The 27,458-nt window shown below is 42.8% G+C and overlaps 1 long non-coding RNA gene across 1 annotated transcript; it reads right to left on the bottom strand.

The window, feature by feature from the left end:
• Window positions 1–21,276: 21,276 nt before the first annotated feature.
• On the bottom strand, window positions 21,277–26,248 carry LOC120058254. The gene is made up of 2 exons (XR_005477993.1): window positions 25,443–26,248; window positions 21,277–25,312 (listed from the first exon to the last, which is right to left on the bottom strand). It is a non-coding gene; the product is annotated as an uncharacterized LOC120058254 (long non-coding RNA).
• Between the last annotated feature and the right edge of the window lie 1,210 nt (window positions 26,249–27,458).

The raw sequence follows: 27,458 nt of genomic DNA, 5'->3' as shown, positions 1-27,458 counted from the left end.
CACCATTACTCAGAATGTTACCTGGTGATATGGTGCTGTAGCAACATCCTCAGAATGTTACCTGGTGATATGGTGCTGTTAGTGATAGACAACATACTCAGATTGTTACCTGGTGATATGGTGCTGCTAGTGAAAGACAACATACTCAGAATGTTACCTGGTGATATGGTGCTGTTAGTGATAGACAACATACTCAGAATGTTACCTGGTTATATGGTTCTGCTAGTGATAGACAACATACTCAGAGTGTTACCTGGTGATATGGTGCTGTTAGACAACATACTCAGAATGTTACCTGGTGATATGGTGCTGCTAGTGATAGACAACATACTCAGAATGTTACCTGGTGATATGGTGCTGTTAGACAACATCCTCAGAATGTTACCTGGTGATATGGTGCTGTTAGACAACATACTCTGAATGTTACCTGGTGATATGGTGCTGTTAGACAACACACTCAGAATGTTACCTGGTAATATGGTGCTGTTAGACAACGCACTCAGAATGTTACCTGGTGATATGGTGCTGTTAGTGATAGACAACATACTCAGATGTTACCTGGTGATATGGTGCTGTTAGACAACATACTCAGAATGTTACCTGGTGATATGGTGCTGTTAGACAACACAATCAGAATGTTACCTGGTGATATGGTGCTGTTAGACAACGCACTCAGAATGTTACCTGGTGATATGGTTCTGCTAGTGATAGACAACATACTCAGCATGTTACCTGATGATACAGTGCTGTTGGTGATAGACAACACACTCAGAATGTTACCTGGTGATATGGTGCTCCTAGTGATAGACAACATACTCAGAATGTTACCTGGTGATATGGTGCTGTTAGTGATAGACAACATACTCAGAATGTTACCTGGTGATATGGTGCTGTTAGACAACACACTCAGAATGTTACCTGGTGATATGGTGCTGTTAGACAACGCACTCAGAATGTTACCTGGTGATATGGTGCTGCTAGTGATAGACAACATACTCAGAATGTTACCTGGTGATATGGTGCTGTTAGACAACATCCTCAGAATGTTACCTGATGATATGGTGCTGTTAGATAACATACTCAGAATGTTACCTTGTGACATGGTGCTGCTAGACAACATACTCAGAATGTTACCTGGTGATATGGTGCTGTTGGTGATAGACAACATCCTCAGAATGTTACCTGGTGATATGGTGCTGTTAGTGATAGACAACATCCTCAGAATGTTACCTGGTGATATGGTGCTATTAGTGATAGACAACATACTCAGAATGTTACCTGGTGATATGGTGTTACTAGACAACATACTCAGAATGTTACCTGGTGATATGGTGTTACTAGACAACATCCTCAGAATGTTACCTGGTGATATGGTGCTGCTAGTGATAGACAACATACTCAGAATGTTACCTGGGAATATGGTGCTGTTAGACAACATACTCAGAATGTTACCTGGTGATATTGTGCTGTTAGTGACAGACAATATACTCAGGATGTTACCTGGTGATATGGTGCTCCTAGTGATAGACAACATACTCAGAATGTTACCTGGTGATATGGTGCTGCTAGTGATAGACAACATACTCAGAATGTTACCTGGTGATATGGTGCTGCTAGTGATATACAACATACTCAGAATGTTACCTGGTGATATGGTGCCTAGTGATAACACATACTCAGAATGTACCTGGTGATATGGTGCTGTAGTGATAGACAACATACTCAGAATGTTACCTGGTGATATGGTGCTGCTAGTGAAAGACAACATACTCAGAATTTACCTGGTGATATGGTGCTGTTAGTGATAGACAACATACTCAGAATGTTACCTGGTGATATGGTGCTGTTAGACAACATTCAGATGTTACCTGGGATATGTGCTGTTTAGTGATAGACAACATACTCAGAATGTTACCTGGTGATATGGTTCTGCTAGTGATAGACAACATACTCAGAGTGTTACCTGGTGATATGGTGCTGTTAGACAACATACTCAGAATGTTACCTGGTGATATGGTGCTGCTAGTGATAGACAACATACTCAGAATGTTACCTGGTGATATGGTGCTGTTAGTGATAACAACATACTCAGAATGTTACCTGGTGATTGGTGCTGCTAGTGATAGACAACATACTCAAATGTTACTGGTGATATGGTGCTCTAGTGATAGACAACATACTCAGAAGTTGTAGCACTAGGAGACTATCACAGTAACATCTGAGTATGTTACCTGGTGATATGGTGCTCTAGTGATAGACAACATACTCAGAATGTTACTGGTGATATGGTGTTACTAGTGATAGACAACATACTCAGAATGTTACCTGGTGATATGGTGCTGCTAGTGATAGACAGCATACTCAGAATGTTACCTGGTGATATGGTGCTGTTAGTGATAGACAACATACTCAGAATGTTACCTGGTGATATGGCGCTGCTAGTGATAGACATAATCCTCAGAATGTTACCTGGTGATATGGTGCTGTTAGACAACATACTCAGAATGTTACCTGGTGATATGGTGCTGTTGGACAACATTCTCAGAATGTTACCTGGTGATATGATGCTGTTAGACAACATACTCAGAATGTTACCTGGTGATATGGTGCTGCTAGTGATAGACAACATACTCAGAATGTTACCTGGTGATATGGTGCTGCTAGTGATATACAACATACTCAAAATGTTACCTGGTGATATGGTGCTGCTAGACAACATACTCAGAATGTTACCTGGTGATATGGTGCTGTTAGACAACATACTCAGAATGTTACCTGGTGATATGGTGCTGTTAGGCAACATACTCAGAATGTTACCTGGTGATATGGTGCTGCTAGTGATAGACAACATCCTCAGAATGTTACCTGGTGATATGGTGCTGCTAGTGATAGACAACATCCTCAGAATGTTACCTGATGATATGGTGCTGTTAGTGATAGACAACATACTCAGAATGTTACCTGGTGATATGGCGCTGCTAGTGATAGACAACATCCTCAGAATGTTACCTGGTGATATGGTGCTGTTGGACAACATTCTCAGAATGTTACCTGGTGATATGATGCTGTTAGACAACATACTCAGAATGTTACCTGGTGATATGGTGCTGCTAGTGATAGACAACATACTCAGAATGTTACCTGGTGATATGGTGCTGCTAGTGATATACAACATACTCAAAATGTTACCTGGTGATATGGTGCTACTAGACAACATACTCAGAATGTTACCTGGTGATATGGTGCTGTTAGACAACATACTCAGAATGTTACCTGGTGATATGGTGCTGTTAGGCAACATACTCAGAATGTTACCTGGTGATATGGTGCTGCTAGTGATAGACAACATCCTCAGAATGTTACCTGGTGATATGGTGCTGCTAGTGACAGACAACATCCTCAGAATGTTACCTGGTGATATGGTGCTGCTAGTGATAGACAACATACTCAGAATGTTACCTGGTGATATGGTGCTGCTAGTGATAGACAACATACTCAGAATGTTACCTGGTGATATGGTGCTGTTAGACAACATACTCAGAATGTTACCTGGTGATATGGTGCTGTTAGACAACATACTCAGAATGTTACCTGGTGATATGGTGCTGCTAGTGATAGACAACATACTCAGAATGTTACCTGGTGATATGGTGCTGTTAGACAACATACTCAGAATGTTACCTGGTGATATGGAGCTGCTACTGATAGACAACATACTCAGAATGTTACCTGGTGATATGGTGCTCCTAGTGATAGACAACATACTCAGAATGTTACCTGGTGATATGGTGCTGCTAGTGATAGACAACATACTCAGAATGTTACCTGGTGATATGGTGCTGCTAGTGATAGACAACATACTCAGAATGTTACCTGGTGATATGGTGCTGTTAGACAACATACTCAGAATGTTACCTGGTGATATGGAGCTGCTACTGATAGACAACATACTCAGAATGTTACCTGGTGATATGGTGCTGTTAGTGATAGACAACATACTCAGAATGTTACCTGGTGATATGGTGCTGTTAGTGATAGACAACACACTCAGAATGTTACCTGGTGATATGGTGCTCCTAGTGATAGACACCATACTCAGAATGTTACCTGGTGATATGGTGCTCCTAGTGATAGACAACATACTCAGAATGTTACCTGGTGATATGGTGCTCCTAGTGATAGACACCATACTCAGAATGTTACCTGGTGATATGGTGCTCCTAGTGATAGACAACACACTCAGAATGTTACCTGGTGATATGGTGCTCCTAGTGATAGACAACACACTCAGAATGTTACCTGGTGATATGGTGCTCCTAGTGATAGACAACATACTCAAAATGTTACCTGGTGATATGGTGCTGCTAGACAACATACTCAGAATGTTACCTGGTGATATGGTGCTGTTAGACAACATACTCAGAATGTTACCTGGTGATATGGTGCTGTTAGGCAACATACTCAGAATGTTACCTGGTGATATGGTGCTGCTAGTGATAGACAACATCCTCAGAATGTTACCTGGTGATATGGTGCTGCTAGTGATAGACAACATCCTCAGAATGTTACCTGATGATATGGTGCTGTTAGTGATAGACAACATACTCAGAATGTTACCTGGTGATATGGTGCTCCTAGTGATAGACACCATACTCAGAATGTTACCTGGTGATATGGTGCTGCTAGTGATAGACAACATACTCAGAATGTTACCTGGTGATATGGTGCTCCTAGTGATAGACAACATACTCAGAATGTTACCTGGTGATATGGTGCTGTTAGTGATAGACAACATACTCAGAATGTTACCTGGTGATATGGTGCTGTTAGTGATAGACAACATACTCAGAATGTTACCTGATGATATGGTGCTGTTAGTGATAGACAACATTTAGTGACAGAATGCATTCAGACAAAGGAGTTCACACAATGTTTACGCTCTAACAACATGGAGCTATGAGAGAAGCTGTAATGGGGCGATTCAGACCCGGATTACACCTGCTTAAATGAAATTCCCTTTTTATGCACTTTTCTCTCTCGCTATTCCGACCTCTCTATTCCGACCTCTCTATTCCGACCTCTCTCTATTCCTACCTCTCTATTCCGACCTCTCTATTCCTACCTCTCTATTCCGACCTCTCTATTCCTACCTCTCTATTCCGACCTCTCTATTCCTACCTCTCTATTCCTAACTCTCTATTCCGACCTCTCTATTCCGACCTCTCTATTCCGACCTCTCTCTATTCCTACCTCTCTATTCCGACCTCTCTATTCCTACCTCTCTATTCCTACCTCTCTATTCCTACCTCTCTATTCCGACCTCTCTCTATTCCTACCTCTCTATTCCGACCTCTCTCTATTCCTACCTCTCTCTATTCGGACCTGAAGGATGTGGAAAACGCCACATGGCTGCCTGGGTAGGGTACTGTGTGGTAGGAGGTGTGTCTACAGATACACTGTGTGGTAGAAGGTGTGGCCGGAGGTGTGTCTACAGATACACTGTGTTCTGACCTTGACTTAATTCCCTCATAATTCCACAACTTTACGCACGAGGAAACCATGAATAAGGTCTAGTGAAATTCTACCGGTTACAAGTGGGGAAAGCATCTACTTAAATTCTTCTGATAGAAATAACACCATTCTCCATGCACTGTAGTTTACAACTTGATAAGAGATATTGATAAGAGATAGGGAAATGAGTAATCCGTTTGGAGAAAGGGATTGTAAATATACAGTTGAAGTCGGAAATTTACATACACCTTAGCCAAATACATTTAAACTCAGTTTTTCACAATTCCTGACATTTAATCCTAGTAAAAATTCCCTCTCTTAGGTCAGTTAGGATCACCACTTTATTTTATAAATGTGAAATGTCAGAATAATAGCAGAATTATTTCAGCTTTTATTTCTTTCATCACATTCCCAGTGGGTCAAAGTTTACATACACTCAATTAGTAGTTGGTAGCATTGCCTTTAAATTGTTTAACTTGGGTCAAACATTATGGGTAGCCTTCCACAAGCTTCCCACAATAAGTTGGGTGAATTTTGTCCCATTCCTCCTGAGAGAGCTGGTGTTACTGAGTCAGGTTTGTAGGCCTCCTTGCTCGCACACGTTTTTTCAGTTATGCCCACACATTCTCTATGGGATTGAGGTCAGGGCTTTGTGATGGCCACCCCAATACCTTGAGTTTGTTGTCCTTAAGCCATTTTGCCACAACTTTGGAAGTATGCTTGGGGTCCCTGTCCACTTGTAAGACCCATTTGCGACCAACCTTTAACTTCCTGACTGATGTCTTGAGATGTTGCTTCAATATATCCACATAATTTTCCTTCTTATGATGCCATCTATTTTGTGAAGTGCACCAGTCCCTCCTGCAGCAAAGTATCCACACAACATGATGCTGCCACCCCTGTGCTTCACAGTTGGGATGGTGTTTTTCGGCTTGCAAGCCTCCCCCTTTTACCTCCAAACATAATGATGGTCATTATGGCCAAACAGTTCTATTTTTCTTTCATCAGACCAGAGGACATTTCTCCAAAAAGTACGATCTTTGGCCCCATGTGCAGTTGTAAACCGTAGTCTGGCTTTTCTCTGGAGGTTTTGGAGCAGTGGCTTCTTCCTTGCTGAGCGGCCTTTCAGGTTATGTCGATATAGGACTCATTTTACTGTGGATCTAGATATTTTTGTATCTGTTTCCTCCAGCATCTTCACAAGGTCCTTTGCTGTTGTTCTGGGATTGATTTGCACTTTCGCACCAAAGTACGTTCATCTCCTTCCTGAGCGGTATGACGGCTGCGTGGTCCCATGGTGTTCATACTTGCGTACTATTGTTTGTACAGATGAACGTGGTACCTTCAGGCATTTGGAAATTGTTCCCAAGGATGGACCAGACTTGTGGAGGTCTACAATTTTTTTCTGAGGTCTTGGCTGATTTCTTTAGATTTTCCCATGATGTCAAGCAAAGAGGCACTGAGTTTGAAGGTAGGCCTTGAAATACATCCATAGGTACACCTCCAATTGACTCAAATTATGTCAATTAGCCTATCAGAAGCTTCTAAAACCATGACATAATTTTCTGGAATTTTCCAAGCTGTTTTAAGGCACAGTCAACTTAGTGTATGTAAACTTCTGACCCACTGGAATTGTGATACATTGAATTATAAGGGAAATAATCTGTCTGTAACAATTGGTGGAAAAATGACTTGTGTCATGATGCACAAAGTAGATGTCCTAACCGACTTGCCAAAACTATAGTTTGTTTACAAGAAATGTGTGGAGTCGCTGAAAAACAAGTTTTAATGACTACAACCTAAGTGTATGTAAACTTCCGACTTCAACTGTAAATTACATTTGTTTTAGATATATTTGACCTTATAGACGCTGGAGACAAATGTGAAACCAGCAAACTGCCAGCCGCTGAAACCCAAGATGGTGGCTAATCCTCAAACTGAAGCATGTCAACATATCAACATATGATCTTTCCCACAGTAAAGTTTATGGTCATATGATTGAAGTTTATGAAGTGCTGTGCAATTATGCAGAATTTAAATTGTACGGCCTTATTAACTTAAAGGGATGACATTTGGAGACCCAAGCTAACAGGCCTTATTAACTTAAAGGGATGACATTTGAAGACCCAAGCTAACAGGCCTTATTAACTTAAAGGGATGACATTTGGAGACCCAAGCTAACAGGCCTTATTAACTTAAAGGGATGACATTTGGAGACCCAAGCTAACAGGCCTTATTAACTTAAAGGGATGACATTTGGAGACCCAAGCTAACAGGCCTTATTAACTTAAAGGGATGACATTTGGAGACCCAAGCTAACAGGCCTTATTAACTTAAAGGGATGACATTTGGAGACCCAAGCTAACAGGCCTTATTAACTTAAAGGGATGACATTTGGAGACCCAAGCTAACAGGCCTTATTAACTTAAAGGGATGACATTTGGAGACCCAAGCTAAAAGGCCTTATTAACTTAAAGGGATGACATTTGGAGACCCAAGCTAACAGGCCTTATTAACTTAAAGGGATGACATTTGAAGACCCAAGCTAACAGGCCTTATTAACTTAAAGGGATGACATTTGGAGACCCAAGCTAACAGGCCTTATTAACTTAAAGGGATGACATTTGGAGACCCAAGCTAACAGGCCTTATTAACTTAAAGGGATGACATTTGAAGACCCAAGCTAACAGGCCTTATTAACTTAAAGGGATGACATTTGGAGACCCAAGCTAACAGGCCTTATTAACTTAAAGGGATGACATTTGGAGACCCAAGCTAACAGGCCTTATTAACTTAAAGGGATGACATTTGGAGACCCAAGCTAACAGGCCTTATTAACTTAAAGGGATGACATTTGGAGACCCAAGCTAACAGGCCTTATTAACTTAAAGGGATGACATTTGGAGACCCAAGCTAACAGGCCTTATTAACTTAAAGGGATGACATTTGGAGACCCAAGCTAACAGGCCTTATTAACTTAAAGGGATGACATTTGGAGACCCAAGCTAACAGGCCTTATTAACTTAAAGGGATGACATTTGGAGACCCAAGCTAACAGGCCTTATTAACTTAAAGGGATGACATTTGGAGACCCAAGCTAACAGGCCTTATTAACTTAAAGGGATGACATTTGGAGACCCAAGCTAACAGGCCTTATTAACTTAAAGGGATGACATTTGGAGACCCAAGCTAACAGGCCTTATTAACTTAAAGGGATGACATTTGGAGACCCAAGCTAACAGGCCTTATTAACTTAAAGGGATGACATTTGGAGACCCAAGCTAACAGGCCTTATTAACTTAAAGGGATGACATTTGGAGACCCAAGCTAACAGGCCTTATTAACTTAAAGGGATGACATTTGGAGACCCAAGCTAACAGGCCTTATTAACTTAAAGGGATGACATTTGGAGACCCAAGCTAACAGGCCTTATTAACTTAAAGGGATGACATTTGGAGACCCAAGCTAACAGGCCTTATTAACTTAAAGGGATGACATTTGGAGACCCAAGCTAACAGGCCTTATTAACTTAAAGGGATGACATTTGGAGACCCAAGCTAACAGGCCTTATTAACTTAAAGGGATGACATTTGGAGACCCAAGCTAACAGGCCTTATTAACTTAAAGTATAGAGTATAGTATAGAATACAAATCAAAGTTTACTTGTCATGTGCGCCGAATACAACAGGTGTAGTAGACCTTACAGTGAAATGCTTACTTACAGGCTCTAACCAACAGTGCAAAAAAGGTATTAGGTGAACAATAGGTAAGTAAAGAAATAAAGTCAACAGTAAAAAGACAGTGAAAAATAACAGTAGCGAGGCTACATACACGGTATATACAGTATATACATATGAGATGAGTAATGCAAGATATGTAAACATTATTAAAGTGACTAGTTAATAAAGTGGCCAGTGATTCAAAGTCTATGTACTGTATATAGGGCAGCAGCCTCTGATGTGCTAGTGATGACTATTTAACAGTATTTATCAGTCTGATGGCTGTTGCGCCTTCTTCACCCTATTGTCTGTGTGGTTGGACCATTTCAGTTTGTCAGTGATGTGTGGCCGAGGAACTTGAAGCTTTCCACCTTCTCCACTGCGGTCCCGTCGATTTGGATATGGGGATAGGGCAGTGTGCAGTGTGATGGCAATTGATCTTTTGGGGCGGTAAGCAAATTGAAGTGGGTCTAGGGTGCCAGGTAGAGGTGATATGATCCTTGACTAGTCTCTCAAAGCACTTCATGATGACACAAGTGAGTGCTACAGGGCGATAGTCATTTAGTTCAGTTACCTTCGCTTTCTTGGGTACAGGAACTATGGTGGACATCTTGAAGCACATTGGGACAGTAGACTGGGATAGGGAGAGATGAAATATGTCCGTAAACATTCCAGCCAGCTGGTCTGCGCATACTCTGAGGACGCGGCTAGGGAAGCCGTCTGGGCCGTTGGCCTTGCGAGGGCTAACACGCGTAAATGTCTCTCTCATGTCGTCCACGGAGAAGGTGAGCCCACAGTCCTTGGTAGCGGGCCACATTGGTGGTAGCACTGTGTTATCCTCAAAGCGGTTGAAGAAGGTGTTTAGCTTGTCCGGAAGCAAGACGTTGGTGTCCACTGCGTGACTGGTTTTCCCTTTGTAGTCCGTGATTGTCTGTAGACCCTGCCACATACGTTTCGTGTCTGAACCATTGAATTTCAACTCGGCCATATTCACAGTCACCTTGCCATGGTTAAATGCGATCGTTCACACTTTCAGTTTTGTGCGAATGCTGTCATCAGAATCCACAGTTTTTGGTTAGTGTAGGTTTTATTAGTCACAGTGGGTACAACATCTCCTATACACTTCCTGAAAAAACTCAGTCACCGTATCAGTGTATTCGTCTATGTCATTCTCGGAGGCTACCCGGAACGTATCCCAGTCTGCGTGATCAAAACAATCTTGAAGGATGGATTCCGATTGGTCAGACCAGCATTGAATAGTCCTTAGCACGGGTGCTTCCTGTTTGAGTTTCTGCCTGTAGGAGGGGAGGAGCAAAATGGAGTCGTGATCAGATTTTCCGAAAGGAAGGCGGGGGAGGGCCTTGTAGGCATCCCGGAAGTTGGAGTAGCAGTGGTCATTTTAGTAGCGCGAGTCGATATGTTGATAGAACTTCGGCAGCCTAGTCCTCAGATTTGCTTTGTTAAAATCCCCAGCTGCGATAAATGCGGCCTCGGGATATGTGGTTTTCAGTTTGCATAAAGTCCAGTGAAGTTATTTTAGGGCCGTCATGATACCGTCTTTAGGGGGGGGATGTACACGGCTGTGACTATAACCAAAGATAATTCTCTTGGGAGATAATATGATCGGCATTTGATTGAGAGGTATTCTAGGTCGGGTGAACAAAAGGACTTGAGTTCCTGTATGTTATCACAATCACACCACATGAGTCTTACATCATGAAACATACACCCCACCCTTCTTCTTCCCGGAGAGATATTTATTCCTGTCTGTGCGATGAACTGAGAACTCAACTGACTGTACGGACTCAGACAGTAAATCCTGAGAGAGACGTGTTTCCGTGAAACAAAGTATGTTACAATCCCTGATGTCTCCTCTGGAAAGAAATCCTCACCCTGAGCTCGTCAACTTTATTATCCAGAGACCGAACATTAGCGAGTAAAAACCCTATTGAATGAAAACTCCAGGAGAAAATATGTTGGCCGGCAAGTGGCAGGGTTTTCAGCAGTTGAATTACATGTATTTGTCCCGTTATGCACCTGCTTATGATAAGTCTGAATACCAGTGACTGAGAAGTGCGTAGGAAAGGCGTAAAGAGACCCCTAAGAGGATGAGGAGTCGATATACAAATATACAGTGGATATACATTGTGTGTTTGTCTCTCTGGGACTCTGTCTCTCTATGGTGAGCCTCTGTGTGTCTCTCTGGGACTCTGTCCCTCTATGGTGATCCTCTGTGTGTCTCTGTGGGGCTCTGTCCCTCTATGGTGATCATCTGTGGGGCTCTGTGGGGCTCTGTCCCTCTATGGTGAGCCTCTGTGTGTCTCTGTCCCTCTATGGTGATCCTCTGTGTGTCTCTGTGGGGCTCTGTCCCTCTATGGTGAGCCTCTGTGTGTCTCTCTGGGACTCTGTCTCTCTATGGTGAGCCTCTGTGTGTGTCTCTGGGACTCTGTCCCTCTATGGTGAGCCTCTGTGTGTCTCTGTGGGGCTCTGTCCCTCTATGGTGAGCCTCTGTGTGTCTCTGTCCCTCTATGGTGAGCCTCTGTGTGTCTCTCTGGGACTCTGTCTCTCTATGGTGAGCCTCTCTGTGTCTCTCTGGGACTCTGTCCCTCTATGGTGATCCTCTGTGTGTCTCTGTGGGGCTCTGTCTCTCTATGGTGAGCCTCTGTGTGTGTCTCTGGGACTCTGTCCCTCTATGGTGATCCTCTGTGTGTCTCTGTGGGGCTCTGTCCCTCTATGGTGAGCCTCTGTGTGTCTCTCTGGGACTCTGTCTCTCTATGGTGAGCCTCTGTGTGAGTCTCTGGGACTCTGTCCCTCTATGGTGAGCCTCTGTGTGTCTCTCTGGGGCCCTGTCCCTCTATGGTGAGCCTCTGTGTGTCTCTCTGGGACTCTGTCCCTCTATGGTGAGCCTCTCTCTCTCTCTGTGTGTGTGTGTGTGTGTGTGTGTGTGTGTGTGTGTGTGTGTGTGTGTGTGTGTGTGTGTGTGTGTGTGTGTGTGTGTGTGTGTGTGTGTGTGTGTGTGTGTGTGTGTGTGTGTGGACGTGAAGTGGCCTGCAGTGGCTTTTTTGGGTGTGTCCCATTCTGTATTGGCGTGGCTTCATACCTGGAGGAGTGACAGACAGCTGGACTGAAAGACGGAATGACACACTGACAGACAGGGCTGACTGACTGACTGACTGGCTCTGACTGACTAGTCTCATGCTGCGATCTCTACTGGTCTTTAGGCCAGGCGGAGAGAAACAACAGGAAGGAAGTGTGTTAGCAATACCGTTCTACAGGTAGTGAGCGCATCCCAAAGGAGACGATCAGTGATGACCTCATGTCAAGTAGCACTTCCTCCCAGGCTCTGGCGGCTGCTAGCCGCTGAAACCCAAGATTGTGGCCAATCCTCTCCTGAACCCAGAGGAGTGACATGTCTGACATTTAGCACCTCTAGTCCGTTAGATGAGGACTTGATCTGGGCCAGGGATCTGGGTAGGATACAGGCTAACACAATTCTTTGGACCATAGAGATACAGAAATATTATTGTGTTCTATTTAATGATTTGACTTTGACAGCCTCCTAGCCACAGATTACGCCAAGTTATCTAAATGTCTTGTCCACTGAAGGAGATTGTCGAACTACAGAAAGGAGAGAATCCTTCTCACTGGCCATGTGGAAAGGTGTGAATGGATACATGACTGTGGAGGCCAGATTTGTTGGAGGCCAGTTTGTCTGCACTTAAAATGTGCTACAGTAGGTTAGCCTAAACACTGCTGTTAGAGTGTGTGTGGACAAGCCTTAACACTGCTGTTAGAGTGTGTGTGGACAAGCCTTAACACTGCTGTTAGAGTGTGTGTGGACAAGCCTATACACTGCTGTTAGAGTGTGTGTGGACAAGCCTTAACACTGCTGTTAGAGTGTGTGTGGACAAGCCTATACACTGCTGTTAGAGTGTGTGTGGACAAGCCTATACACTGCTGTTAGAGTGTGTGTGGACAAGCCTATACACTGCTGTTAGAGTGTGTGTGGACAAGCCTATACACTGCTGTTAGAGTGTGTGTGGACAAGCCTTAACACTGCTGTTAGAGTGTGTGTGGACAAGCCTTAACACTGCTGTTAGAGTGTGTGTGGACAAGCCTAAACACTGCTGTTAGAGTGTGTGTGGACAAGCCTATACACTGCTGTTAGAGTGTGTGTGGACAAGCCTTAACACTGCTGTTAGAGTGTGTGTGGACAAGCCTATACACTGCTGTTAGAGTGTGTGTGGACAAGCCTTAACACTGCTGTTAGAGTGTGTGTGGACAAGCCTATACACTGCTGTTAGAGTGTGTGTGGACAAGCCTTAACACTGCTGTTAGAGTGTGTGTGGACAAGCCTATACACTGCTGTTAGAGTGTGTGTGGACAAGCCTATACACTGCTGTTAGAGTGTGTGTGGACAAGCCTATACACTGCTGTTAGAGTGTGTGTGGACAAGCCTTAACACTGCTGTTAGAGTGTGTGTGGACAAGCCTATACACTGCTGTTAGTGTGTGTGGACAAGCCTATACATTGCTGTTAGAGTGTGTGTGTGTGTGTGTGTGTGTGTGTGTGTGTGTGTGTGTGTGTGTGTGTGTGTGTGTGTGTGTGTGTGTGTGTGTGTGTGTGTGTGTGTGTGTGTGTGTGTGTGTGTGTGTGTGTGTGTTTTTGTGGGGTGGGGGGTGGGGTTATGTAACATCCGACAAAGAGCTGTGAGAGTTATGAGTTAGCTAGTACCTCTCAGGTGGGAGGAAAATAGAAGGCTGGAACATTAAGGTTTTGCCCTGGCCTGCACCGCACACACAAAACACACACACAGCAGACGTGTACTCTCTAATGTACTGTAATGTGTGTACGTGTCTGTCTGTTGTGTTGTGGACTTTGAGTCTGAGTCGGCTCATAGTCAACAAACATTGACAAACTAATTTACCTGTTGCTCTTTGCCCTGAGAGGAAGTCTTAGTGGAGTCATGGGCCCAGATAAACCAGACTGGTGTTATTCTGCAGCTAGGTCCCAGATAAACCAGACTGGTGTTATTCTGCAGCTAGGTCCCAGATAAACCAGACTGGTGTTATTCTGCAGCTAGGTCCCAGATAAACCAGACTGGTGTTATTCTGCAGCTAGGTCCCAGATAAACCAGACTGGTGTTATTCTGCAGCTAGGTCCCAGATAAACCAGACTGGTGTTGTTGTGCAGCTAGGTCCCAGATAAACCAGACTGGTGTTGTTGTGCAGCTAGGTCCCAGATAAACCAGACTGGTGTTATTCTGCAGCTAGGTCCCAGATAAACCAGACTGGTGTTATTCTGCAGCTAGGTCCCAGATAAACCAGACTGGTGTTATTCTGCAGCTAGGTCCCAGATAAACCAGACTGGTGTTATTCTGCAGCTAGGTCCCAGATAAACCAGACTGGTGTTATTCTGCAGCTAGGTCCCAGATAAACCAGACTGGTGTTATTCTGCAGCTAGGTCCCAGATAAACCAGACTGGTGTTATTCTGCAGCTAGGTCCCAGATAAACCAGACTGGTGTTATTCTGCAGCTAGGTCCCAGATAAACCAGACTGGTGTTATTCTGCAGCTAGGTCCCAGATAAACCAGACTGGTGTTATTCTGCAGCTAGGTCCCAGATTAACCAGACTGGTGTTATTCTGCAGCTAGGTCCCAGATAAACCAGACTGGTGTTATTCTGCAGCTAGGTCCCAGATAAACCAGACTGGTGTTATTCTGCAGCTAGGTCCCAGATAAACCAGACTGGTGTTATTATGCAGCTAGGTCCCAGATAAACCAGACTGGTGTTATTCTGCAGCTAGGTCCCAGATAAACCAGACTGGTGTTATTCTGCAGCTAGGTCCCAGATAAACCAGACTGGTGTTATTCTGCAGCTAGGTCCCAGATAAACCAGACTGGTGTTATTCTGCAGCTAGGTCCCAGATAAACCAGACTGGTGTTATTCTGCAGCTAGGTCCCAGATAAACCAGACTGGTGTTATTCTGCAGCTAGGTCCCAGATAAACCAGACTGGTGTTATTCTGCAGCTAGGTCCCAGATAAACCAGACTGGTGTTATTCTGCAGCTAGGTCCCAGATAAACCAGACTGGTGTTATTCTGCAGCTAGGTCCCAGATAAACCAGACTGGTGTTATTCTGCAGCTAGGTCCCAGATAAACCAGACTGGTGTTATTCTGCAGCTAGGTCCCAGATAAACCAGACTGGTGTTATTCTGCAGCTAGGTCCCAGATAAACCAGACTGGTGTTATTCTGCAGCTAGGTCCCAGATAAACCAGACTGGTGTTATTCTGCAGCTAGGTCCCAGATTAACCAGACTCGTGTTATTCTGCAGCTAGGTCCCAGATAAACCAGACTGGTGTTATTCTGCAGCTAGGTCCCAGATAAACCAGACTGGTGTTATTCTGCAGCTAGGTCCCAGATAAACCAGACTAGTGTTATTATAACCAGGCAGGCAACCAGGTCATCATCACCAGACTAGTGTTATTCTAACCAGGCAGGCAGCCAGGTCATTGGCTTACTGGTGCTCTTTCATGCCGTCCCTAGGAGGGGTGCGTCACTTGAGTGGGTTGAGTTACTGACGTGATCTTCCTGTCTGGGTTGGCGCCCCCCCCTTGGTTTGTGCTGTGGTGGAGATCTTTGTGGGCTATACTCGGCCTTGTCTCAGGATTGTAAGTTGGTGGTTGAAGATATCCCTCTAGTGGTGCGGGGGCTGTGCTTTGGCAAAGTGGGTGGGGTTATATCTTTCCTGTTTGGCCCTGTCCGGGGGTATCTTCGGATGGGGCCACAGTGTCTCCTGACCGCTCCTGTCTCAGCCTCCAGTATTTATGCTGCAGTAGTTTATGTGTCGGGGGGCTAGGGTCAGTTGGTTATACCTGGAGTACTTCTCCTGTCTTATCCAGTGTCCTGTGTGAATTTAAGTATGCTCTCTCTAATTCTCTCGTTCTCTCTTTCTTTCTCTCTCTCTGAGAACCTGAGCCCTAGGACCATACGTCACGGCAAACCGGGCATGATGACTCCTTGCTGTCCCCAGTCCACCTGGCCTTGCTGCTGTTCCAGTTTCAACTGCTCTGCCTGCGGTTATGGAACCCCTACCTGTCCCAGACCTGCTGCTTTCAACTCTTAATGATCGGCTATGAAAAGCCAACTGACTTTTATTCCTGATTATTATTTGACCATGCTTGTCATTTATGAACATTTTGAAAATCTTGGCTCTCTCTAATTCTCTCCTTCTCTCTTTCTTTCTCTCTCTCGGAGGACCTGAGCCCTAGGACCATACGTCAGGACTACCGGGCATGATGACTCCTTGCTGTCCCCAGTCCGCCTGGCCTTGCTGCTATTCCAGTTTCAACTGTTCTGCCTGCGGTTACGGAACACCTACCTGTCCCAGACCTGCTGTTTTCAACTCTTAATGATCGGCTATGAAAAGCCAACTGACATTTATTCCTGATTTATTATTTGACCATGCTTGTCATTTATGAACATTTTGAAAATCTTGGCTCTCTCTAATTTTCTCCTTCTCTCTTTCTTTCTTTCTCTCTCTCGGAGGACCTGAGCCCTAGGACAATACGTCAGGACTACCGGGCATGTTGACTCCTTGCTGTCCCCAGTCCACCTGGCCTTGCTGCTATTCCAGTTTCAACTGTTCTGCCTGCGGTTATGGAACCGCCACCTGTCCCAGACCTGCTGTTTTCAACTCTTAATGATCGGCTATGAAAAGCCAACTGAAAATTATTCATGATTATTATTTGACCATGCTTGTCACTTATGAACATTTTGAACATCTTGACATAGTTCTGTTATAATCTCCACCCGGCACAGCCAGAAGAGGACTGGCCACCCCTCATTGCCTGGTTCCTCTCTAGGTTTCTTCCTAGGTTTTGGCCTTTCTAGGGAGTTTTTCCTAGCCACCGTGCTTCTACACCTGCATTGCTTGCTGTTTGGGGTTTTAGGCTGGGTTTCTGTACAGCACTTCGAGATATTAGCTGATGTACGAAGGGCTATATAAAATAAACTTGATTGATTGAGTCATCATCACCAGACTAGTGTTATTCTAACCAGGCAGGCAGCCAGGTCATCATCACCAGACTAGTGTTATTCTAACCAGGCAGGCAGCCAGGTCATCATCACCAGACTAGTGTTATTCTAACCAGGCAGGCAGCCAGGTCATCATCACCAGACTAGTGTTATTCTAACCAGGCAGGCAGCCAGGTCATCTTCACCAGACTAGTGTTATTCTAACCAGGCAGGCAGCCAGGTCATCATCACCAGACTAGTGTTATTCTAACCAGGCAGGCAGCTCGTTCATCATCAACAGAATCACACACACGCTAGTCACTTCTATTGAATGTAGATGTAGAATTCAAGATTTTGTTGAGTTGTTGAGTTAAACTACTGATTCACATTTTAATATGAAAATGACAATAAAGAAAGAGACAGCTCTCCTGAAGTGGCTGTGTGACTGACAGCCACTGGATGTATATCAGCATGTCTAGAACTAGATGGGGTATATCAGCATGTCTAGAACTAGATGGGGTGTATCAGCATGTCTATAACATGAACTAGATGGGGTATATCAGCATGTCTAGAACTAGATGGGGTGTATCAGCATGTCTAGAACTAGATGGGGTGTATCAGCATGTCTAGAACTAGATGGGGTATATCAGCATGTCTAGAACTAGATGGGGTATATCAGCATGTCTAGAACTAGATGGGGTGTATCAGCATGTCTAGAACTAGATGGGGTGTATCAGCATGTCTAGAACTAGATGGGGTGTATCAGCATGTCTATAACTAGATGGGGTATATCAGCATGTCTAGAACTAGATGGGGTATATCAGCATGTCTAGAACATGAACTAGATGGGGTATATCAACATGTCCAGAACTAGATGGGGTATATCACCATGTCTATAAATTGAACTAGATGGGGTGTATCAGCATGTCTAGAACTAGATGGGGTATATCAGCATGTCTAGAACTAGATGGGGTATATCAGCATGTCTAGAACTAGATGGGGTATATCAGCATGTCTATAACATGAACTAGATGGGGTATATCAGCATGTCTAGAACTAGATGGGGTATATCAGCATGTCTAGAACTAGATGGGGTATATCAGCATGTCTAGAACTAGATGGGGTGTATCAGCATGTCTAGAACTAGATGGGGTATATCAGCATGTCTATAACATGAACTAGATGGGGTGTATCAGCATGTCTAGAACTAGATGGGGTATATCAGCATGTCTAGAACATGAACTAGATGGGGTGTATCAGCATGTCTAGAACTAGATGGGGTATATCAGCATGTCTAGAACTAGATGGGGTGTATCAGCATGTCTAGAACTAGATGGGGTATATCAGCATGTCTAGAACTAGATGGGGTGTATCAGCATGTCTAGAACTAGATGGGGTATATCAGCATGTCTAGAACTAGATGGGGTATATCAGCATGTCTAGAACTAAATGGGGTATATCAGCATGTCTAGAACTAGATGGGGTATATCAGCATGTCTAGAACTAGATGGGGTATATCAGCATGTCTATAACATGAACTAGATGGGGTATATCAGCATGTCTATAACTAGATGGGGTATATCAGCATGTCTATAACTAGATGGGGTATATCATCATGTCTAGAACTAGATGGGGTGTATCAGCATGTCTATAACATGAACTAGATGGGGTGTATCAGCATGTCTAGAACTAGATGGGGTGTATCAGCATGTGTACAACTAGATGGGGTGTATCAGCATGTCTAGAACTAGATGGGGTATATCAGCATGTCTAGAACTAGATGGGGTATATCAGCATGTCTAGAACTAGATGGGGTGTATCAGCATGTCTAGAACTAGATGGGGTATATCAGCATGTCTAGAACTAGATGGGGTGTATCAGCATGTCTAGAACTAGATGGGGTATATCAGCATGTCTATAACATGAACTAGATGGGGTGTATCAGCATGTCTAGAACTAGATGGGGTGTATCAGCATGTCTATAACTAGATGGGGTGTATCAGCATGTCTAGAACTAGATGGGGTATATCAGCATGTCTAGAACTAGATGGGGTATATCAGCATGTCTAGAACTAGATGGGGTGTATCAGCATGTCTAGAACTAGATGGGGTGTATCAGCATGTCTAGAACTAGATGGGGTATATCAGCATGTCTAGAACTAAATGGGGTATATCAGCATGTTTAGAACTAGATGGGGTATATCAGCATGTCTAGAACTAGATGGGGTGTATCAGCATGTCTAGAACTAGATGGGGTATATCAGCATGTCTAGAACTAGATGGGGTATATCAGCATGTCTACAACTAGATGGGGTATATCAGCATGTCTAGAACTAGATGGGGTATATCAGCATGTCTAGAACTAGATGGGGTATATCAGCATGTCTAGAACTAGATGGGGTGTATCAGCATGTCTAGAACTAGATGGGGTATATCAGCATGTCTAGAACTAGATGGGGTGTATCAGCATGTCTAGAACTAGATGGGGTATATCAGCATGTCTATAACATGAACTAGATGGGGTATATCAGCATGTCTAGAACTAGATGGGGTATATCAGCATGTCTAGAACTAGATGGGGTATATCAGCATGTCTAGAACTAGATGGGGTATATCAGCATGTCTAGAACTAGATGGGGTATATCAGCATGTCTATAACATGAACTAGATGGGGTGTATCAGCATGTCTATAACTAGATGGGGTATATCAGCATGTCTACAACTAGATGGGGTATATCAGCATGTCTAGAACTAGATGGGGTGTATCAGCATGTCTATAACATGAACTAGATGGGGTATATCAGCATGTCTATAACTAGATGGGGTATATCAGCATGTCTAGAACTAGATGGGGTGTATCAGCATGTCTAGAACTAGATGGGGTATATCAGCATGTCTAGAACTAGATGGGGTGTATCAGCATGTCTATAACATGAACTAGATGGGGTATATCAGCATGTCTAGAACTAGATGGGGTATATCAGCATGTCTAGAACTAGATGGGGTATATCAGCATGTCTAGAACTAGATGGGGTATATCAGCATGTCTAGAACTAGATGGGGTATATCAGCATGTCTATAACTAGATGGGGTGTATCAGCATGTCTAGAACTAGATGGGGTATATCAGCATGTCTAGAACTAGATGGGGTATATCAGCATGTCTAGAACTAGATGGGGTGTATCAGCATGTCTAGAACTAGATGGGGTATATCAGCATGTCTAGAACTAGATGGGGTATATCAGCATGTCTATAACATGAACTAGATGGGGTATATCAGCATGTCTAGAACTAGATGGGGTATATCAGCATGTCTAGAACTAGATGGGGTGTATCAGCATGTCTAGAACTAGATGGGGTATATCAGCATGTCTAGAACTAGATGGGGTATATCAGCATGTCTATAACATAAACTAGATGGGGTGTATCAGCATGTCTATAACTAGATGGGGTATATCAGCATGTCTACAACTAGATGGGGTATATCAGCATGTCTAGAACTAGATGGGGTGTATCAGCATGTATATAACTAGATGGGGTGTATCAGCATGTCTATAACTAGATGGGGTATATCAGCATGTCTAGAACTAGATGGGGTGTATCAGCATGTCTAGAACTAGATGGGGTATATCAGCATGTCTAGAACTAGATGGGGTGTATCAGCATGTCTACAACTAGATGGGGTGTATCAGCATGTCTAGAACTAGATGGGGTATATCAGCATGTCTAGAACTAGATGGGGTATATCAGCATGTCTAGAACTAGATGGGGTGTATCAGCATGTCTAGAACTAGATGGGGTATATCAGCATGTCTAGAACTAGATGGGGTATATCAGCATGTCTAGAACTAGATGGGCTACATGGAAAGAGGCATAGGATATAGCACCATCACATGACTCTGAAACCATGTGACCATGTGAAATAGGAACCACAGTCCTGATGTGGTCTCACCTCCAGTAACCCTGTTGCAGCACATAACCATGTTATCACCATACATTAACCCACATAAGAGCAGATTACACATGTTAAAGAAAATTATTATTCAATATTTATTTGTCGTATAAACATGTTTACAATACATATGGTCAACGTCCTTTAACATCAGGAAGTATCAACTGCCCTGTTGACAGTTTTCTACACATCGTTTATAAATGGCATCGTGTTCTAAATGTATCCACACGTTAAACAGGTATTGAACGAGTATTGAACGGGTATTGAACAGGTATTGAACGAGTATTGAACGGGTATTGAACAGGTATTGAACGGGTATGAAGATGCATTGTCAAAACAATCCCTGAAAATTCCCTCAGTGAGGTAAAGATGATGATCGGTAACTTTTCCTTTGTGTCCCAAACGGCACCCTATTCCCTATATTAGTGCCCTACATTAGACCAGAGCCTGTCATAAGTAGGGCACTACATAGGGAATAGGTTGCTATTTTGGACGCACCCTCAGTTCCATTGTTCCTGTGTTCCGTCAAATATACAAACGGAGAAAAACGCAAGGTTTATCTTTCATCGTTACAAAAGACACAAACACATGAAGCAGCTTGAAATCAAAGATTTTCTCTTCGTAAAATACAAATAAAAAAAGCTCTGTATTTAAATACATTTCAACCCTAAGTGTGTAACGTAATTGTGCGTCCCAAATCTTCCCCTATTCCCTATATATTACACTCCTTCTGACTGGAGCCTCATATTTCCTTATCGTTGTGACTGGGTTCAAACTCCTTACTATGAAAGTCCTTTCAAGGATGTAAAATACCCCACCATTATCTAAAAAAAAAGAGAAAGGAGAAACAACTTTGCATATCAGCTTAATATATTGAGAAAAGCCAACATGACTAGACCGATAGCACAGAGCACACTATACAAAACCAAAAACCTTGAAGACATTTCAATGTAAGGGAGTAGTGATCTGTGACTGATTCAGAACAGAAACATGCTGAAAATATAGGTGCAGGTTGTCCCCCACTTCTAAAGTGTTTTGGTAAGTCTGGTCCCAGATCAGTTTGTGCCATCATTACCACTCCTCGCCACAGCCAAACATATGACAACACACTACAAGGGGTGGGAATGTTAGCACAATCAGACTGGTGCCCAGGCTAGGTGATATACTAAGTATTAGCCTGGGTGCCAGTGTGTTTGTGCTCTCTTGCCAACTCGTTATGGAATTGCCATCCCACACAAATGGCTTGACAATGAGAGTTAGCAATTGGAGAGTAGGTGTAACAGGTTTCACGGGGCTTGTTTAACAGTATAGCTTCCTTCCTCACACTGCTGGGAGTTAGGATAGGAAGCTCACTCTGTTACATCGGCAAGATAACACAGAGATGTGGGATCCAGGCTAGCAAAACTGCCCAATATCAGTATTTAGGGGAAACTTAACCTAACAAATAAGCAGAGCACTCAGAGCTATAGCTGTATTCTGTATTCATGACTAGAATTCTATAGCTGTATTCTGTATTAATGACTAGAATTCTTTAGCTGTATTCTGTATTGATGTCTAGAATTCTATAGCTGTATTCTGTATTGATGTCTAGAATTCTATAGCTGTATTCTGTATTGATGTCTAGAATTCTATAGCTGTATTCTGTATTGATGTCTAGAATTCTATAGCTGTATTCTGTATTGATGTCTAGAATTCTATAGCTGTATTCTGTATTGATGTCTAGAATTCTATAGCTGTATTCTGTATTGATGTCTAGAATTCTATAGCTGTATTCTGTATTGATGTCTAGAATTCTATAGCTGTATTCTGTATTGATGTCTAGAATTCTATAGCTGTATTCTGTATTGATGTACAGAATTCTATAGCTGTATTCTGTTTTAATATCCAGAATTCTATACTGTATTCTGTATTAATGTCCAGAATTCTATAGCTGTATTCTGTATTAATGTATAGAATTCTATAGCTGTATTCTGCATTAATGTCCAGAATTCTATAGCTGTATTCCGTATTGATGTCCAGCATTCTATAGCTGTATTCTGTATTGTTGACTGTAATTCTATAGCTGTATTCTGTATTAATGACTAGAATTCTATAGCTGTATTCTGTATTAATGACTAGAATTCTATAGCTGTATTCTGTATTAATGTCCAGAATTCTATAGCTGTATTCTGTATTAATATTCAGAATTCTATAGCTGTATTCTGTATTAATGTCCAGAATTCTATAGCTGTATTCTGTATTAATATTCAGAATTCTATAGCTGTATTCTGTATTAATGTCCAGAATTCTGTAGCTGTATTCTGTATTAATGTCCAGAATTCTACAGCTGTATTCTGTATTAATGTCCAGAATTCTACAGCTGTATTCTGTATTAATGTCCAGAATTCTATAGCTGTATTCTGTATTAATGTCCAGAATTCTATAGCTGTATTCTGTATTAATGTCCAGAATTCTATAGCTGTATTCTGTATTAATGTCCAGAATTCTATAGCTGTATTCTGTATTGATGTCTAGAATTCTATAGCTGTATTCTGTATTGATGTCTAGAATTCTATAGCTGTATTCTGTATTGATGTCTAGAATTCTATAGCTGTATTCTGTATTAATGTCCAGAATTCTATAGCTGTATTCTGTATTAATGTCCAGAATTCTATAGCTGTATTCTGTATTGATGTCTAGAATTCTATAGCTGTATTCTGTATTGATGTCTAGAATTCTATAGCTGTATTCTGTATTGATGACTAGAATTCTATAGCTGTATTCTGTATTAATGACTAGAATTCTTTAGCTGTATTCTGTATTGATGTCTAGAATTCTATAGCTGTATTCTGTATTGATGTCTAGAATTATATAGCTGTATTCTGTATTGATGTCTAGAATTATATAGCTGTATTCTGTATTGATGACTGTAATTATATAGCTGTATTCTGTATTGATGACTGTAATTATATAGCTGTATTCTGTATTGATGTCCAGAATTGTTCTCTGAAAACATAGAGCCATAAAGGAGAGGTCTTGAACAGATGAGCAATAGGACATGATAGATGTTGAAAACACATTCCAAAAGTTATTTGTTGATATATTGCAAAGTAAGAAAAACCACCTCGTCTGAAGACCAGTTAAGAAACAATTCATTCGTCCCTGAATGGCACCCTGTTCCACTATATAACCCACTATTTTGGACCACAATAGAGCACTAAAGTAGCGGTAGTGCACTTTATAGGGAACAGGGTGCTATTTCAGCCAATTCGTTTTCTTGTCATTACCATGTCTGTTTTGATTTATATATTATTATTAAAGGGATACTTGGGGATTTTGGCAATGAGGCCCTTCATCTACTTCCCCAGAGTCAGATGAACTCATGGATAGCATTTTAATGTCTCTGTGTCCAGTGTGAAGGAAGTTAAGAGGTAGTTTCGTGAGCCAATGCTAACAAGTGTTAGCGCAATGACTGGAAGTCTATGGGTATCTGCTAGCATGCTACCTGTTCTTCTTCCTTCGGGCCAGTCACAAGTCTCTATGTTGAGCCTGATGTGGACCGTACACAATAATGCCATCATATTTGCAAAATGGCTGTTCTGTGTACTTGCATAGCAAAAATACGCAAATATGCGCAGCTCCGGAGTTTGTAACTCGACGTAACTATGTAGGATGGCGATTTTGAGTAACTAATTGTGTTCTTGCGTTGTGTTTTTGTGTACGGTATGAATTAGGCTTTAGAAACCCTCCTGGTCATATACTGTATACTGGTGTATGTGATGAGCTAGAGCTTATAACCTCTTCCAACAGCTAGAGCTTATAACCTCTTCCAACAGCTAGAGCTTATAACCTCTTCCAACAGCTAGAGCTTATAACCTCTTCCAACAGATAGAGCATATAACCTCTTCCAACAGATAGAGCGTATAACCTCTTCCAACAGCTAGAGCTTATAACCTCTTCCAACAGCTAGAGCTTATAACCTCTTCCAACAGCTAGAGCTTATAACCTCTTCCAACAGAAGGAGCTTATAACCTCTTCCAACAGATAGAGCTTATAACCTCTTCCAACAGATAGAGCGTATAACCTCTTCCAACAGATAGAGCTTATAACCTCTTCCAACAGCTAGAGCTTATAACCTCTTCCAACAGCTAGAGCTTATAACCTCTTCCAACAGAAGGAGCTTATAACCTCTTCCAACAGATAGAGCGTATAACCTCTTCCAACAGATAGAGCTTATAACCTCTTCCAACAGCTAGAGCTTATAACCTCTTCCAACAGATAGAGCTTATAACCTCTTCCAACAACTAGAGCTTATAACCTCTTCCAACAGATAGAGCTTATAACCTCTTCCAACAGATAGAGCGTATAACCTCTTCCAACAGCTAGAGCTTATAACCTCTTCCAACAGATAGAGCTTATAATCTCTTCCAACAACTAGAGCTTATAACCTCTTCCAACAGCTAGAGCTTATAACCTTTTACAAAAGCTATAGCTTATAACCTCTTCCAACAGCTATAGTAGTCTATAATAGTAGTAAAAAAAAAAACTGATGTCATCGTCCGTCTTCCAACTGGTAAATAAACCAACAACCTCCCGACTAGGGTTGCAAAATTACAGTCATTTTCTACAATTCCCAGGTTTTCCAGGAAACCTGGAAGAAGGATTCCTGGATGTTCTGCTTGTTCTCTCAATATGGAAATCTCCAAACCGGGATTTTTGGAAAACCTAGAAATTTAGAAACATTTTCAAACCTATTCACAACCAACCCTTTCCCTGTGTAGTCACCCACCACCCCACCGGTAGAGAGCACACAGTAGCATGCTCATGTAGAGAACTGAGCTAATCTTTTATTCCTAATATAATAAAATCATTTAGAGGAATATAATATGTATAATATAACCATGGCTTGCAGGGGGATTGTTCCCACGATTAAAACTCTTTCAGAGGATGTTGGGATCTTAAACCAAAATAATGAATCTACGTCCCAAATGGCACCCTAGTCCCTCCGTAGTGCACTACTTTAGACCAGAGCCCTATGGAACCCTACTCCCTCCGTAGTGCACTACTTTAGACCAGAGCCCTATGGAACCTTATTCCCTCCGTAGTGCACTACTTTAGACCAGAGCCCTATGGAACCCTATTCCCTCCGTAGTACACTACTTTAGACCAGAGCCCTATGGAACCCTACTCCCTCCGTAGTGCACTACTTTAGACCAGAGCCCTATGGAACCCTACTCCCTCCGTAGTGCACTACTTTAGACCAGAGCCCTATGGAACCCTATTCCCTCCGTAGTGCACTACTTTAGACCAGAGCCCTATGGAACCCTACTCCCTCCGTAGTGCACTACTTTAGACCAGAGCCCTATGGAACCCTATTCCCTCCGTAGTGCACTACTTTAGACCAGAGCCCTATGGAACCCTATTCCCTCCATAGTACACTACTTTAGACCAGAGCCCTATGGAACCCTACTCCCTCCGTAGTGCACTACTTTAGACCAGAGCCCTATGGAACCCTACTCCCTCCGTAGTGCACTACTTTAGACCAGAGCCCTATGGAACCCTATTCCCTCCGTAGTGCACTACTTTAGACCAGAGCCCTATGGCACCCTATTCCCTCCGTAGTACACTACTTTAGACCAGAGCCCTATGGAACCCTATTCCCTCCGTAGTGCACTACGTAGGGCTCTCCAACTCAACTCTGGAAGCCAGTTCCACTGCATTTCTTCATTGTTTCCCCTCTAATCAGGGAATGATTTAGTCCTGGGACACCAGGTGTGCAATTCGTTATCAGATAAAAAACGAGCAGGCTACGGACCTCGTAGGGTCAGAGTTGAATGTCCCTGATGTAGGAAGTAGGGGGGACATTTGGGATGCATGCTATCTTTCATATACAATTAAGGATCAATAAGCTTTAAATTAAGTGCTTCACCCAGCTCAATCTCTGAATGTCCCTCTCTTCTTCTCTCAATCTCTGAATGTCCCTCTCTTCTTCTCTCAATCTCTGAATGTCCCTCAATCTCTGAATGTTCCTCTCTGAATCTCGCTCTCTCTATGTCTCTCTCTCGCTCTCTCTATGTATCTCTCTCTCTCTCTCTCTCTGTGTGTCTCTCTCTCTCAATGTCTCTCTCTCTCTCTCAATGTCTCTCTCTCTCTCTCAATGTCTCTCTCTCTCTCTCAATGTCTCTCTCTCTCAATGTCTCTCTCTCTCTCTCAATGTCTCTCTCTCTCAATGTCTCTCTCTCTCAATGTCTCTCTCTCTCAATGTCTCTCTCTCTCTCTCAA

The sequence above is a fragment of the Salvelinus namaycush genome, chromosome 2 (assembly GCF_016432855.1).
Source record: "Salvelinus namaycush isolate Seneca chromosome 2, SaNama_1.0, whole genome shotgun sequence".
In the NCBI taxonomy this organism is placed as follows: Eukaryota; Metazoa; Chordata; class Actinopteri; order Salmoniformes; family Salmonidae; genus Salvelinus; species Salvelinus namaycush.
The sequence above is the reverse complement of the archived record's forward strand: the minus strand, read 5'-3'. Positions and strand labels throughout refer to the sequence as shown.